Source organism: Apodemus sylvaticus, chromosome 1 (genome assembly GCF_947179515.1).
Source record: "Apodemus sylvaticus chromosome 1, mApoSyl1.1, whole genome shotgun sequence".
Classification (NCBI taxonomy): Eukaryota; Metazoa; Chordata; class Mammalia; order Rodentia; family Muridae; genus Apodemus; species Apodemus sylvaticus.
In genome coordinates, this window is record NC_067472.1 from 22,165,271 (window position 1) to 22,183,608 (window position 18,338).

An 18,338-nucleotide genomic window follows, 5' to 3' on the forward strand; every position below is an offset into this window, starting at 1 on the left:
CTACTTTAAATTCTCTGTTCTCGTTATATGGAACAGCATGATATATTGAGAAACTATAGTGTTTTGTTTCTAGCCTGAATTACAGTGAAACTCCAAGTAATTGTACATCAATTAAAAGATCTTATTATTTAAAACATACAGGAGATAAATTACCATGAATTATAATAATAACATGGTGCTTCAACTAAACCACAGTAACAGCTCAAACTTTGATACACATAGCCACTAGGGTTGGGAACAGAGTTACACAGAATAGGGAAATATGGATATATGTGTACAGTGATGCCAGAAACTACAAAATGTAATATTGGTATTTCTTGAATCTTGTGTTATTTGGGAGTTACTTGAAGAAAGAAAGGAACACACATCAGGAGCTAGGCAATTTGATCTCCTTATAGAGGAATGAAGCAGAGCTAATAAGATGGTAGCACAGAGGCAGTTCCTTGAATACTGGAGTTGCATCGATGTCCTTTGGGTGAACCAGAGACTTTAGCTTAAACTTCTGTAAAATTGTGGACAGGAATAAAAATAGCTCCATGTGGGCCTGGCCCTCTCCTACACACATCTGTTTTCCTGGGTAGGAAATGTCAAAGAAGATAATTATTCCTTGTACATAAATGTTAGCCTGACATTAACTGTACTGGTGCAAATACAAGGGAATAATGGGTATGTGGTCAGACATATGGATGGGAGAAGGGACAACTTTTAGACAAATAGACAAAGAGGGTCATATTTCCAACTCACATATGGCATTAAGGAATATATGCTTCAAAAATACATGTCATCTAGATGTGTTTGCTCACACCTGTGTTCAAAGCACCGGAAAGGTTGTGGAGTTGGATTATTAATGTTTAGTAAAGATCGTAAGTCTAAGAAACAGACTTTTGTTTCTAGGTAGCACATATATTGCATATATGCATCCAATATCCATTACTAATAACCTAAATTTGGAAGGGGTACCCTGAGGACACTGCAAAGAATAATGGCATGTCTACAATATCTTCATCTTCCCAAGGCTATTTGGAAATTTCTGAACAGAGACATGTCCTGTTCCATGGTTTAGGCAGTTCTGTGAAATGATACGCAGTTTTCTTTGGATATTTTTTGTGACCTATGCCATTTGAGGAAGCTAGACATCTTTTATATGAATGCTGCACTGCTTTGTTCAAAATGTGATGTATGAAAGAGCAAGGTATGACCTTCTTCCCAAAAACCCTCTGGCCCTAGGATACATGATGATCTTGCATCCATTAGTCCAACTGCATTAACATGAAATATTCACTCATCTATGTCCCAAACATACTTCAAGCCACCTGGTGCCTTTCTGTGTCTTTGAATACATAGCTGCATAGTTGAATTAAGCCTGAAGGTTAGTAAGAGCAAAGAGATGAATTTAAATTATGAATAAATCTCTATTTTCATGGGTAATGAGTAAAGTATAAGTGAATTTTTGTTTGTAGGATGGTATCTTTGGTATCTATGTGATGTACCTAAAGGAAGGAAACAAATTCCCTTCACTCTAGGTTTCTCAGTTTCTGAACAATGGATGAAAAAGTAAATGTCTCATTTTCATAGTCAGACAGAGAGGGTGCTCCTCATAAAGGAGAGTGCATGGACAATTCAAGTTATGTGCCTGATCATGCACAAACTGCAAATCTATCAGCCTCTGTGGAGTCACTTTGTAAATCCCCACAGATCTGCATGCCACTGAAACCATGGTAATACATTTCTATTACCTGCTGAGAAAGGCATGAAATAGTCATTTTCCTTAAAGTTTCCATTCCCATCTAGAAAGTGGCCAGGGTCAAATATCTCTAGGTTGGGGAATTCCTTGCTTTCCTTCAGCACTGATGAGAGTGATGTTATTACTTTTGTCCCCTGCAATGATACACAGAAGAGTAACAAACAAGCAAGTTACAAAGAAATCATGGCATGTAAGGAAAATGGGAAATGACATAATTCAATCTTCTGCTCCATGGATATGATTAAGTATAAAGAATATCAGAAACATTTCTGACCACCAGAGCCTGGGAAGAGTGTGAGGATAGTGACAGTGATGTTATTAAAATGCCTTTAGTCTAACTTTAGGTTAGGACTTGATTACTGAATTCATCATCTGTAGGAGAATTTTAATCCAGCAACATGGTTTCTCTGGCAAGAGATCATGTACAAACACCTTCTAGGTCTGTGTGATCTAGCTGGAATACAGATATACCTTTAATCCGACAGAATGGAAGCAAGTAATCTTCTAGTTTAAGGTCAGTATTATATAGAGCAAGTCTCTGGTAAAGAAAATCTTAAGACCAGGCATGGTGGTACATGCCTTTAATACAAGTAATCAGGAGACAGAAGCATACAGATCTCTGAGTTCTAATCTGTCAGTTTGGTTGAGTCAGTGAGTTGAAAGACAGTACAGTGGAGGGGAGTTGGTGGTAGATCTTTTTGTGGAGTTCAGGAAAGTTTTTACAGGGTCAGATTTACAGAGAGAGGTTAAAGACAGAACAAGTTAAACACAGGTAAAGTCACAATGAGTCAGAGAATATGAAAGAGCCAGATTGGAACAGATTGCCAGAGTTAGTTTGAGGCCAAGCAGAGCAGATCAGTGAGAATCTGAGAGGATTCAGATTAAATCAGTCATCTTGAAGAGAAGTTTGGGTCAGAAGAACTGAGTTGAAACAGCCAGTTAGAGTTCAAAAAGAGATAAAAAGGGTGAGCTTATTCTAAAGTAAGCCTAGATGACAATTATATCAAGTGAATAAAAATTATGCTTACAAAGATCATTATCAAAATCATTAACCATCACAACCAAGCAGGTTTAATTCCTGAGATGCTGGGATGGCTGTACCCATAAGCTGATAATACTTCTTCTCATGTACATGACGAAAAAAAATTATACTCAATAATGTCACTCATTTCAACGATATAAATGCTACACGTTTTGTCTTACTTGAGAGCCTTAGCTTAAATCATTTGTTGTTGTTGTTGTTGTTGTTGTTTTGTGTGTGTGTGTGTGTGTGTGTGTGTGTGTTTGACTTATGGTATATGTGGAAGTAAGGTAGCTAAATGAAGAGCATTGTCAGTGGAGGATACATAGAGGTAGTATAATAGAGGTGAAATGAAAGTAGAAAGGGTAACAATACTGGGTGCAGGATTCAAGTGGGTAGTGAAGTGATATGAATGGGAAAGTGGACAGCAATACAAAGGCTTAAACAAAATTCAAAGAACATAAGATGTTATGTGGAAACTTGTGTAGGATTCTTACACAAGTATTTCATAGTTCAAGCAAAAATAGATAATAAATGGGGATAATAGAACATGTGTGGTATCAAAGAAGAGCTAGAATAAGAATATACTAGAAGTGAAAGGTTTATGCATGCATAAAAAATAAGGGGACAGAAGAAGTAAGGGGTAATGTTCAATAATATCCCCAATTCTCAGGGATCATCATGAAAGAGTGGGCAGAAAGAATGTAAGAATCAAAGGGAAAGTACTGTGAAATGGTGTTCTCTAGATATGATATAGCGGTTACATACTTCAACTCACAACTTTACACAAGGTCAAAACAAAATTAAAGCAACCATAATTTTTATCATGGATCATAGATGGGCTCTTGAGAATCTAATCCTAAAGGGTAATATATTTTAGGTGTGTGGAAATCTGTAGGTTACCCATACTCCAATGTGAGTGAACCACATCTATGTGCTTTGAGGCAATGCTATCTAGACTCAGTGAGTTACATAAATAAATGTAAGATGTGAAACTGGGAAGGAGAAGTGATTGGGGTGTCCTGAAAAGTAGTTGAAAGTGAGCAGTGAGAATTTAATATAATCAAGGTACATTGTACACATGAATGAATTTTTTAAATTTAAAATCTACAAAGAACAAAACTTCTTAAAATATAACACACAAGTCATGAACAATGTTTGTCCAAGCAAACCTAAATGTCTGCATCTGCTTATAATGCTTATAATGTGTATACTCACTGATGAAAGTATAATAAATCAATATATAGAATCATAAAAAGATGAATGCAGAAAATACAAATCTGAAAAGAACGTGCATGTTTTCATGATCAACTTCATATCAAAGTAAAAGGCCAGGGAAATGTTTCTAATCTGATCAATAATTCTTTCCAAATCCTATTAAGATCTCAGTGTTGACAAGCAAATTTTAAAGTTACAATCCCTTGTATATCATACTAAGTGAGATAACCCAGACTCAAAAGGTGAATCATGGTATGCACTCACTAATAAGTGGATATTAACCTAGAAAACTGGAATACCCAAAACATAATCCACACATCAAATGAGGTACAAGAAGAAAGGAGGAGTGGCCCCTGGTTCTGGAAAGACTCAGTGAAACAGTATTCAGCAAAACCAGAACGGGGAAGTGGGAAGGGGTGGGTGGGAGGACAGGGGAAGAGAAGGGGGTTTGCGGGACTTTTGGGGAGTGGGGGGGCTAGAAAAGGGGAAATCATTTGAAATGTAAATAAATTATATCGAATAAAAAAAAATTCAAAAAAAAAAAAAAAAGAAAGAAATGAAACAAGTTGGTGCCCATTGCAATCAGTTCTGTTCAGTTCTATCCTGGAATTATTCAAGTCATAAAATGACATTAAGAACACAGAATTTGGAAAGTGTATACAAAAACACTAATCCAGAAAATACCTCGAAAGTCCACATACATTTTAGAGGCAAATCTTTACCAGGAAGCGTAGAGTCCAGCTCATACATTCTAACAGCAGGTTCCCTGGAAGGAGAGATGGGTATAGGATCGGTGGCAAGAGAAAACATATGGAGAGACACAAAAACACGTGGCTTCTGGTTCAAGTCTCCATCTTTAATGTCTCTCTCCCAAGATACAAAGGCAGGCCAAGCCCTTCCCCTGAAGGCTGGAAAAGGGTTCTTCTTGTTCTTCAATAAAGCGTGAGGTCAGGTTGCTGGCTGCTATTCTTGAGAGCAGTGGGCAGGGGGAGGTCACAATTCCTCCGTTTTTATTAATTTTAAGAAAAACCAGTGGATAAATATATTCGTCAAAAGACGATGGGCATTGACCAGTGAAGGAAAGCATTGGTCTCGACCCCCTTAAATATCAATTGACGTCCTTTTCAAGGGAGGGGAAATAGACTACCTTATTATTTTAAAGGACAGTCTCTCAACATTGACCCCTATGCAGCCAGGCTTACTTTCAGGGAAACTCAGAAGCAGGACATTTCCTTTTTCCGTTGCAGTGCCTCACCTCGCACTTCATAACTGGTGCCTATGTTTCTTTAATTAACAAACATGCATAGATCTGAGTTCTATGCAGCTCCATTTGTGGAGATTCACTGGTAAAGTAAATGTCTTATGAATATGAGCTGGCTGGCTTTTATAGCAGCCCACCTTCGAGTCCTGGAAGCCATTGCTATAGCAGCCTACCTTCGAGTGATGTATCTGAAAGATATCTGTTTGAAACACAAAATAAGAGATTAAAAGGGAAAACTGTTTGAACTGTTTCTCTGGAAGGCCCATGGTATTTAATTTGGTTGTAAATTAGTAGCTCAGGAATAAAACCTGGCTTGCAAATTAATGGCTAGAGGAAAAGCAGCCTACATTCCCAATATGGGAGAAGCAGCTTTAAGATCATTATTGAATTAGTCATACTTAGAGCTGATTCAGGGTCTCTATTTACCTACCATATCAATCTTTTTGGCAGCCATCGGACTCCATCTTCTTTTTGAAAGAAAATATAAATAGAACATCTTCTCCATATAAAAACAGGGTCTGGACCATTCCATGTATTAGTTAAAGTGTCCCGCCATTTAACCATGACATAAGAATTAGAAGTGGCAAGTTGCCAATGGGCTTTGGGTAATCTAAAAGGGTATACTTTCCACCTTCTTTGTTTTAAAAGGTCAATTTTTAAGAGTGTGATGTGCACACTCAACAATTCTTTGACCCGTTGGGTTATCAGAAACTCTAGTTTTATGTGTAAAACCAAATTCTTTACAAAATGAAATAAAGTTATTGCCAGTTTAGTCTGGCCCTATTGTCTGTAATGATTTTGGGTAATCCCATGGTATAAAAAGCGTGTGAACAATGATTGATTACATTTAGATGCTTTTCCCAAATGTAGAGAAGGGAAAAGAAATCTTGAACAGGTATCAATGCAAATGTATAAATTTTAATTTTTTAATTTTTCATAGTGAGTTACAATCATTTGTCAAAAATGATTGGGCATAAGGCCACGTGGATCAACCCCTAAATGGGGAGCTGGAGATTAGGAAAGGCAGTTAGGGCATTGTTTTACAATAGTGAAAACAAAGTTCCTGATGGCATATTAAAATTTAACATGTCATAGGTTTCCAATAAAAGGACAAATTCTGCAATATACAAGCTAAGTGTAAAAGGATTAAAAGTATTATTTATAGGTTGAAAAACATTTAATACCATTGTCAGCTCTGCTAACTGAGCTGAGCCCAAGTGTTTCTATAACCACCTGTTGATTATAAATAAGATATCTAGCTCTTCCTTCAGAAGAGCCATCTATGAAAATCAAAAGAGTACTATTATGCAGAGGCTGTAAAGATCATATTAGGAAATACAACCTCATACATATCTAAAAAACATTATTAATCTATCTTGAGGACAATAGCCATGCCAATAAGTGAATTCTTCCATCTCATCTAGGCACCGGCATACCTAGTGATAGAATGCCATATATATTTAGCAATGATTTCCTTGGCATCCAAATTTTAAAAATTTCTTAAAAATAAATATGCCTTAAAAATATATATGCATAATTTAAATTATATGCATGGGGATATCATTTCCCCTCTCTTTTCCTTTTTTAAGAAGATATTGTTTTGTTTTTAAAAAATGTTTTATATTACCACGTCTGTGAGGATAATAAAGAATCAAATTGTCAAAGATATCTCAAATGAATAACCCTTATTTATTAAATGGCCAGTTCCAATGTTTGTTCCAATTCAAGTTGGAACACCAAGCATATACCATAACATAGGCAATAACTATGTAATTATAGAAAATAAACATAGCATTCTCAGTTGCCTTTTGCTAGAGCAGTTGCAATTAGAATGCTCAAAAATGAATCATAGTTATATGCACATATTTTGATTTTCTAAATTAAAAACGAGTATCATTTATCTGTAAAAGTTAGTTAAGTCCTCTAGAATCAACACAATTCTGTGGTAGAAGTAGAAATTGAGGATATCAAGAACAAATCTTTATAATTTGATGTGCAAAAAATATAAAATTATTTTTTAAGTCATTACCCTTTTGATGATATAAATAATAAATATGCTTGTACATCCGAATGTTTCTATATAGCCTGTTTGGGATACAAATTTTATGTGCCCTACCCCAAGGGGTCATGTCCAGGCACCTTTTTAAAGATTTAATTATAAATAAGTATATTGTAGTTGTCTTCAGACACGCCAGAAGAAGGTGTTAGATCTCACCACAGGTGGTTGTGAGCCACCATGTGGTTGCTGGGATTCGAGTTCTCATGCTATATGAATGAGGGCCTAGCCTTTAGCGGCTGAGCCATCTCTCCAGGCTTATAAGCATAAAATACAAGAGTCCAGTTCTCAGCACCCATAGCTGTCTCTCCAGCCTTTGGGTTAGCTTTTAAATATCTAAAGGATATTTAGAGAACATATCCTTTGAAATTTGAATTATATTTGTATAAACAACTGTAAAAATTAAGAATTAGCAGTATTAAAAATCAATTTTTAAGCAATTGTAAACCATGGGATATACATATATATATATATATATATATATATATATATATATACTATTATTAAAAGATTGATTTTTTAACATCTTAAAAATAGCTGCTATAGCACCCAAGTGCTAAAGCAGGGAAAACTTAAAGGAATAAACATGTGATCTAATTATATAAACTTTATTCCCATAGTTGATATAATCTTTATGGGATGTATGCATAGAAATATAAAGCAAATTGTATCAACTTATTTTTTGGATAACAATTATTAATTTTGCCTAAAAAGGCTCTCCATATAATAGATCAACCATTAATAATAATTAGTTTGATTGCTGCTCAAAGTAAAGAACAGATGTTTTATTAGCCTCTTAAAACATTTTTTTTTAAATATCTCTATAACATTTTAACAACATATCAATATCTTTATTGAAGGATGTAGAAAACTTTATTTCAAAAGCAAAAATGTGATTCTATATTAATGTTACTCTTGTCAAGGAATGGCAATGAACATATATTATAAACAGCTAATTACAGCAGTGTTTATCTGTAAAATTATCTATCTTTTGTCAGTTGACTTATATCTGCCTTGAAAACAGAGGTTTAAGTTTTCCTGTGGCAGAAATGTCTTAGCCTATTAACTTATTTTAATAACCTTTAAAAATTATGTATTTAAAAATAAAATACCCATAAGAAAAGGCCTGTTTCTCTATAAACATTTTTATAAACAAATATTTTATTTATTTATTTATTTATTTATTTTTAATATAGAATAGTTTATTCAGGGTGTGGAGAAGGGAGTTAAGGGGGTAGTAGAGGCAGAGAGAGACAGAGAGAAGGAGAGAGTAGAGAAGCAGAGGCTGGGCATGACCATGTGGAGAGAGGGGGGAGGGGAGGAGAGCCCAAGAGGGGGTGACAGAGAAGCAGAGACTGAGAGAATAAGAGATGCAAGCAACAAATATTTTTATAAAACAAAAGAAATTTCTATAAATAAAATATATTAAAAAATCTAAGATCCCAGCTTCCTGTACTGAAGCAGAGACAAAAAACTCCTCACATAAGGCAAGGCTATATTTGAATTGTATTTTGAATCATATCTGTATGAATCCGCCAAAATATTTTCTTGGCCAGAATCTAAGCCAGTTCTAAGTCAGCTCATCCACCTGCAGAGGCAGAAAACCTAGGCCTGGGAGCACACCTGGTGAGAGAGCACTGAGGCAGAAGAGACAGCCCCCCCTCTGCCCCCACCCACTGGAAGGCAGGAGTGAGGAGGGCACACATCTGCGCCATGCTGGTCAGAAGCAGCAGGTTAGCAGCATGCCCAAGCCTAGCATTGAAACGGATCCAGACATCAGGCCACCATACTCTCTCCCTCTAAGCATTTGAGCTCCCTCCAAGCCCCGGCAGCACATGGCTCCCCCTCCCCCTCCCCCCATCAAAGCCGAGTAACTGTGATGCTCACGCTTTGCCTCCAGATGCTCACCCTGGCCACCTGCCCTTGGCCTGCGGATTTCCAGGCTCCCTTCAGCTGGGGCCGCCATCAGCTTGCACCCCACACTGTGCTGTGCCAAATCAAAGAGACCCGGGTCCACATGTCAGGGACTCAGCTCCGGCCACTTCCCTGCTCATTCGAGTGAAAGCTCAAACTTAGCGGGTTGCCACGTGTTCTAAATGGCTGTGACTCCAAGCCATCAGCCAAAACCAGCCTCTATATGTATAACTCCATAGTCAAGACATAAAACTTTATACCATTAAGACCAATTAAAAACAAGAACAAAGCGATTACACAAATCTTATAAGTTAAACCAAAGTTTTCCCAAACTGGAGGCTAGTGGCCCTTTAAGAAAAAAAAAAAAAGTTGAGCATGCTGAGCACGGTTTTAAATTAGCCTGCGGCCTGCTCAAGAGGCTCCAGAAGACGAAATTTTCATTGATTTTATTTTTTCAACATGAAACAAACAAACAGTCATTCACACAAAACATGGACAAATAAACATACACGTGGACAATCGGTGCACCAAAGACATAGAAATTGAAGCGCATTGCATTGCAGTGTAATTAAATCCATTTTCCTTCTCTTCCTCTTCCTTCATGTTTTTAGAAATTTTTTGTTTGTTTTTTGTTTTTTACTCTTTTTATTTTGTTTTATATAATTTATGCCCTATTTCTCTTGCTTGATGTAGTTCTTATACTGTGGACAAATGCCTAACTAAATTAATTCCTTGTTCCATATCATTGTCACACCCTAGCTGATCTTAGTGCCGGGCCTGCACTAAATCAGTTTAGCCTGTATCTGTATGCACTCCTTTAGCAACAGCCATTAGAAATAAATGACATTGTTAGCGCTAAATTAATATCCTGTTGCTTACCATGCTGGATACATAAACTTTTTTTTCCTTTTTCCATGGAGCTCCAATCAGACAGCATACCTCATTCTGACTCTCCATTTCCAGTTATAATCCATGTTGGGTGCTATATGTAGAGTCCAGCTCATACATTCTAACACCAGGTTCCCTGGAAGGAGAGATGGGTATAGGAACAGGGGCAAGAGAAAACACATGGAGAGACACAAAAACACATGGCTTCTGGTTCAAGTCTCCATCTTTAATGCCTCTCTCCCAAGATACAAAGGCAGGCCAAGCCCCTCCCCTGAAGGCTGAAAAATGGGTTCTTCTTGTTCTTCAATGAGGCGCGCGAGGTCAGGTTGCTGGCTGCTATTCTTGAGAGCAGTGGGCAGGGGGAGGTCACAAGGAAGTATCAAAATTCACATGCTTTGTTAAAATCAAATAAAATGGGAGAACCAATTGTTTTCATAGTCCAGGTTATAAGAAGGTCATAGGAACTAGAAAAAAACATAGTAAGAAAACATTGTTATTTAAGAACACTCTAAGAGACTATTTCTAAGTTACAATGCTAGAATGAATACATCAAAAAAGAAAACAAAACAAAGCACAAAAATTAAGAGTCTGAGCTTAGTTTTGAATTGAAGGACTCAGCATGCAGGCTTTCTCTAGTTAACTCCAGATTTAGTTTCAAAATTATAGACATTCCAGAAAAGTGTGCTGGAAAATTGATAAAATGTTGCAACCTCTACACAGAAATACCTAATGTTTGCCAATCACTATTAGGAAGGCTGGACAATGTAAGAGTGTCACTATCATGTCCCTGTATGCTATAGAGCTGGCCTCCCCATCGTGAAGCATCATAAACCACCTGTAGCATAATGTGACTCAAAGGACTGGAGGACAGAACACAGAGGTAAAACAGAGGGGGAAAAGCTTACCTTGGGTATTAGGTAGTTCCTGAACTTAATGTCACAGGTCACTGCATGTGGCAGGTTGGTAGGGAGAAGGTCAATGAATCTCTGGACGTCATGATTCATGGCGTTTGTGTAGGACATGCAGCTCCTGTCCTGCATGCAAGTGCTGCAATGTTTGCTGATCATATGATGAATCTCTTCCTGGACTTTAGCTGGTTGGTTATAGTAAAAAGCAGGGAAATGGGAAAGAAGTAAAATGCTTATCACACTACCTGCTGCACAAAAATGTGCCTCAATAGCACTATAAATGCATTTTATATCCAGGAGTACATTAAGACATGCAAAGATGCTACCTGTAGATTCATACCACTATCTTACAAAATAACTGCTGTGATAAATCAGTATGTGCTTGTTATAATAGCAAATAAAATAGGATTAAATACATATTTCACATAGCATAACAACACAATTAACCATCATGTCACAGTCTGCTGGAAGACAACCTAGAAATAAAACATTAAATTGTTGTAAAAATAAAATCTTTTCTTAAAAATCTTCTGTGTGTCTGTGTGTGTGTGTGTGTGTGTGTGTGTGTAGAATTTGATGAGTATGGTGCTCAAAACAGGCCAAGTCCAAAGCTAACATTTGCTTCTGAAATATAACAATATTTGTAAGGAAAAAATGTTCCCTATATACCCATGTGCATTAAATATCTATTATTTTATCTTAGGAAAAATGAAAATGTGAATTACAGTTACATGTATATCCTAAAAGATATCTAAATATAGATCAGACACACACACACACACACACACACACACACACACACACACACACACACACTTCTTGTTACTTCATTATCAATGTGCTAGATCTCAGGGTATAGTTATTCAAGTTTTCATTGTAAAATTCATTGAAGGTATATGTTATTTTGACTAATGTGTTTTCTATTTAGCCTGTAATCTTACATTTCATGAGTTATAATTCCTTCTAAGTATTTTAATTCATAGATCTTAGAATAAAATCTCAGTTAAGGTGGGCTTCACACCACATATTACTTTTCATTTGTCCCTCAGTCTCTGTTCATGAATGCAGTATTAACATCGTAAAACCAGAATTTGGAGCTTTATAGGTCTTGAGTTCAGAAACCTATCCTATAATTTAATCCTCCTATGTGTATTGTTCAGATTCTTAGAGCCCATGACTTCCTTGACTCTGCTTCAGAGAAATAGATAAAAAATATTCTCAAGTGTTTTATGAAGAAAGTCAAGAGTTGATACAACACTGGGGTCCAGGCCTACATTTTTGCTTAACAGTCTCAGGGCAATTATTTACATGTAACTCAGAGGGCTCCCTAAAGGATCATATGCTTGTATACAGTCCTAGTATTCTGATATTCCATGACTGTTTCTTGGGTTAAGGGTTTAATTCTCTTCACTCTGTAGAATACTTGTAACTTTCTATTATGATGATAACATGTAGATATTTTTATAGCTGCTAACTTATCTAAAAGATAGATCTTGCCACTGAAATGCATTAGCAAATTGGAGAAAAGTGCTCTTATCCTCACAATTCTAGGACTGGAACATAATCACTCTTCCCCTTCCATCCCTATAGACTGTACTTTCTCTGTCAACTACTTGGTTTTTTTATTGGATATTTTATATATTTACATTTTAAATGTTACCCTCTTTCCCAATCCCCCCCTCTGGAAAGCACATAATCCCACCTCCCTGCCCATGCTTCAGTGAGGGTGCTCCCAATCACACACCCACTCCAACTCCCAATCCTGGCATTCTCCTACACTATGGCTTTGAACCTTCACAGGACTAAGAGCCTCTCCTCCCATTGATTCCTGACAAGTCTATCCTCTACTACATATACTGCTAGAGCCATGCATCCCTCCACATGTACTCTTTGGTCGGCTTAGTACCTGGGAGCTCTGGGGGTCTGGTTGGTTGATATTGTTGTTCTTCCTATGGGTTGAAAACCCCTTGAGCTCCTTCAGTCTTTTCTCTAACTCCTCCATTGATGAACCTATGCTCACTCCAATGGTTGGCTGTGAGCATATACAGACTATCTTTTGTTTTGTTTTGTTTTTTTGCTTTGTTTTGTTTTTGGATTTGGTTTTTTTCTGTGGCAGGGTTTCTTTGTATAGCCCTGGCTGTCCTGGAACTCACTCTATACAGAGTATCTTACACATATTTTTAAAAGAGTAATTCTATAGGAGAGTTTGAGGTCATGGATGGTGATTCCCTCAGAAGTTGTTGTTTTTGTTTTTGTTTTTGTTTTATTGTTGAGAATTGTTTTTGCTATCTTGAGTTTTTTGTTATTCCAGATGAATTTGAGAATTGCTCTTTCTCTGTTATAAATTGAGTTGGAATTTTGCATATCCATGAGCATGGAAGATCTTTCCATCTTCTGAAGGAGAGGCAATTCAGAGATGGCTCATCCTTAAGATCTGTCCCATCTGCAGAAAACAAACCCAGACACTATAGCTGGTGCTGAGAATTGTTCCCACACAGGAGTCTTGTATGCAGATACTCACAGCCAACCATCAAACTAAGCCTAGGGACTCCAATAAAAGAGCAAGGGAAAGGAGTGAAGGAGCTTAAGAGCATTGCAACCCCATAGGAAGAACAATATCAACTAAGAGAACTCATCAGAGTTCCCAGTGACTGAACCACCCAAAAAGAATACATAGATGGCTCCAGCTACATATGCAGCAGAGGATTGCCTTATCTAACATCAATCTGAGGGGAAACTCTTGGTCCTGTGGAAGCTTGTTGCCCCAGATACAGTTATTATAGAAGGGGGATGCAAGAGTGGGTGTGTGGGTGGGGGATTACCCTCTTAGAAGCAAAGCAGAGAGAGGATAGAATGAGAGGTTTGCAGAGGGGAGACAGGAAAGAAGGGCAAAAAGGATATTTGAAATGTCAATAAATAAAATAACCAATTGATAAAAAATAAATAAAAATTATTCTGTCTTCTTCCATGGGGAAAACTCAGTCACCGTAGGACTGTAGGTGTTGCTACTTTGTTTCCAACCCAATTCCCCAGTAAAAGAAAGCTCAAGTCAATCAGTTAACAAAACAAGCTACAAGCCTAGATTGGGCGACCTCCCACTACACTACTCTGTTTCCATCTATATTATCCCATATACCTTATGGTTTCTTCAGGCCACTCTCCCTCTGCCGCCTGTCCACCTCTCTCATAGACCCTTCCCCTCCTGTTTATTTCCCTTGCTCCTTCCCTCAACTCTCAGCTTCTCCCACTTCCTCCTGCCCAATCATTGGCTCAAGCCTTTATTTGAAAAGTTAAGGTGGGAGGGAAGGTTAACAAGGCAACTCCTCATCTGCAGCCCCTCTGAGGAGTGGAATTAGCATTAAAATACAAGCCCAGGGCTATCCACAACAGTAGGAAGGGGGCCCAGGTAATAAGAAGCTCCTTTTATAACCTTATATTGATTACTTACTGATTCCAACTGAGTTTCATGCTGAGACTGTAGAAATACAGCTTACATGTGTTGGGGTTTTGTCTAAACTCCAACCCACACCTACCTGGCAATAGCCAGGTATGCACCGCCCCAGAGATCTGGCCCACTATAAGAGGGGCTACTTGCTCCTCCTCTCTCTTTTTGTTCTCTGCTCTCCCACACTCTCTCACCTTTCTGCCCCTGGGGCTCTTCCCCCTCCACATGGTCATGGCTGGCCTCCTCTCTCTCTCTCTCTCTCTCTCTCTCTCTCTCTCTCTCTCTCTCTCTCTCTCTCTCTTTCTCTGTCTCTCTTTCTCCCACTAACTCCCATCCCCTATTCTGAATAAACTCTATTCTATACCATGTCTGTGTGTGTGTGGTCCCTCAGGGGCAGAGGTGCCCAGGCAAAGGCCCTCCTGGACACCTTCCCCCATGCCCCCTAGCCACACTCACCTAACCCCATATACTCCCCGCTTTTAAGCCCTTTCATCCTGGTGCTTTAAGTCCTTCACTTGGTGCGTTTGGCCGGGAATGAGAAACACCATGGGATATTAAGCCTCTTCCACCAATGGGTAAGTCTTACACCCCCACTGGTCAAGCAATAGTCTCTGCACTTCCCGCGTTTCCCCGCAGGACTGCCGCTGTTCTGTCCCCCCTTCCTGGAGGAACTCATAGGCAGTGGTGGCAATGCCCTGCGTGGTGAGTGCCACTGGGCTCGGCTATCTAATTCACCCCTTATTGTCTTATTGCTAGGATACAAAACAAGTTAAACCACAGCCTCACAGAGGTCGCGCGCGTGCGGGCGCACATCACTGCTGGATAGCAGCATTTATTCTACTGGTTCCCCTTGTTTCCCGTGCTGGCTTGGCTGCCCTTAGGGCTCATGGCGCGCTGGCCACAGTTGCGGTTGCTCCCAGGTGCCTCACGCAACTGATACTTTCCTGTTCTCCACCGCCAAGCCCTGGCCTTGGCTGCGGTTGCCAGAGCGGCTGCCGAAGCCCATGCCAGACCCCCTCCCTCACCAGAACTGCTGCCGAAGCCGCTGCCGCCTCTGCCACCGCTTCTGTGCCAGCTCCGCCCCTCCTGCGCAGTTGCTAAGATATGAAACAAGCTACTTCCCAGCCACTGCAGGCTACCTAACTTCCGACTTCCACTGCTGACAGGAAGTTCCACCCTGCGCATGCGCGATCACTAACTTTCCCTGCTACAGCTTTTCTCGCTGACAGTCTGTACCATCAGAACCACCGCAGGTTCTAGTAGCACAACTGTTACCCATGGTGTGGTCTCTCCAGACTCTCAGAATCCGGCTGTGCTCCATCCCTGCCGAGCGATGCTGCCTCCCCACTGCAGCAAGCCTGCACTCCTTTCCTGTTGCTGCGCCCCACCCCCCCACCACCATACTGTCCTGCTCTGCTGGCTACAGCGCAGATTTCTAGGGCCTTTACCTGCAAAAGCCTAGCCACAGCCCACTCCCAGCTCCACACTGGCTGCTAGGATGCTCCATCAATTCTACTACCCGATTCTCTCACAGCTCTATGGCTTCTCCCTACCACCCTGTCTTCCCTCTTCTTCACTGCACGGTCTCCTTCCCACCACTCTCAACGTCCTCTACTGTTAATACAGCAGGCCATGACTGGTCTTCCAGCCACGCACAGGCAGGAGAAACAAGGTTGGGGAACCGGGTCCCACAGCCAAGTGGTCCACACTGGCTTCCACAAGTATGTATGCTACCTGTCAGGTTCTTCCCTCTACCAGATTAGAAATTTAAATAAACATTAACCACAATAGTAAATAACCCTTAGCTTTCAAATGAAGTCTGGCCAACCTCTTTTGGAATGAAGGGTTTTCTCTCATGCCTAGCCCACACTCCTGCTTAGGACTTCTAGACCCACCCTCGAGTGTATCCTAATCCGGAAGTGATCCTGAGTATCCCTTTGGCTTTTACAGCTGTCCTCGAAAATCCTGGTCCAGGTGGGACACTTCCTCCGGCTTTTAAAGCTCCGGCTTTTCTAAACTCGGCTCCTAAGGGTCCTCACGATGGTCTGGGCTCTTTGGTTTAGCTTCCTTTCCGTTGTTTCTGCACTCTTCAGGATGCTAAGTTTGCAGAACAACTCCCTCCCCTACCCAGTGGGTGCTACTTGTCTTCAACTGTATACTTTTAAATTTAACAGTCTGGTAAACGATAAAGAATCTAAACCTCACCTATTCTGTGTTCCCACACCCTTAACTCGTTTTCTCCTATAGCCTGCATGCTCAAGTTGATGTTAACAAGCCTAAATCTGCCTAGACAAACTCATTTTCTGTCACCACAATTTTATCCATTGCTGCCAGCTTTCTTACTCTGATCCTAGCATCTTTACTAACCAAGGCAATATACTTTCCTCTACCTATGCAACCTGTCAAAGCCACTTAAGATTTCCATTCCTAGTCTCTTTTTAACTATTGCTCTCCTATCTTGCACTCAATCTTGTCAGAAGTTTGTTAGTAGATTTAAGACAGACAGAATTCCCAAAGGCCTGACAGCTTCTCCCAGGAGGTCTCAGAAGAAAGATGGACACCGCCACAGGATGCTGCCTGAAAGAGTGCAGTGGAAAAAACCGGATACCTTGAGTCAAATGACTTAGCTAAACAAAAGTAAGCCATTTCTCATGTCATGGGTATCCATTCCACAGAGAAAAAGCCGTACATCTTCTGTGCTTGAAAGCCAGACTGACAGCCAAAGCCTCCATGGAGACCAGAGACCACAAAGAACTGCTGGCTACTGGAATCTGTCATTCTTTAATAATATAACTGCTAAGTTATTGTTTATTCCTCAGATTTCTGACTACATTGACAGCTAGACAGTTATCTCCTTACCTAAACTCTGGTTCCATTGAATGCTTCATATTTCCTCTTCTTGCTCTGTCACTGTCCCAACCTTCAATTCTATTCCTTCTGATCCACAAAGGCTCATCTTAAAGTCTGTTCATGTGGTTAACTCATGTTAAATCTACTGCTCATGGACCAAGTAGTCTCCATCCAGATAAGTACATCTGCCCAATTTCCCACTTTACTACCTTTCCAAAGGGTGGGATTCCTCTGGGTTTCAATTGTACATCTTAAGAAAATTTTCCTTTCTCCCAAATGTACTTAGTCTTATTCCCTAACTATACTAATGTGTTCCAACATCTTGTTAAATCCAGGCCCTTGCCATATCCAGGACAGCTCTGGAGAAGCAACCTTCATATGCTCTAATCTCCTCTCAGCTTCTCCAAACGCAGACAGCTTCTACTGGACCTGTTCTCCTGACCTATCTTCAAATGGCTCTACAAACCCTGGACAGCAAAGAAGTAGCCAGTCCTCCTGAGACTGGACAATCACCCCCCATACCCCTTTCTCTAGGTTCCCCAGAGACACGCCGCCCCAATGTCAGCATGAAGCAGCCAGATCTCAACAACGACCCTATTCCTGCTTCGCCGTATTCACCATCACTTCTTTTCTTTTTTCTTTTTCTTTTATTAATTAACCAAACATTGGGGAATGTTGGGGTTTTGTCTAAGCTCCACCCCACACCTACCTGGCAATAGCCAGGTATGCCCCGCCTCAGATATCTGGCCCACTATAAGAGGGGCTACCTGCTCCTCCTCTCTCTTTTTGCTCTCTGCTTTCCCACACTCTCTCACCTCTCTGCCCCTGGGGCTCTTCCCCCCTCCACGTGGTCATGGCCGGCCTCCACTCGCTCACTCTCTCTATTCTCTCTCTCTCTCTCTCTCTCTCTCTCTCTCTCTCTCTCTCTCTCTCTCTCTCTGTACCTCTCTCTCTACCACTAACTCCCATCCCCTATTCTGAATAAACTCTATTCTATACCATGTCTGTGTGTGTGTGGTCCCTCAGGGGCAGA

At 39.9% G+C, this 18,338-nt stretch overlaps 1 pseudogene; it reads right to left on the reverse strand.

Moving 5' to 3' along the window:
* Window positions 1-392: 392 nt before the first annotated feature.
* LOC127687603 (cytochrome P450 2C6-like) overlaps window positions 393-18,338 on the reverse strand; it is a 95,046-nt pseudogene continuing 77,100 nt past the window's right edge.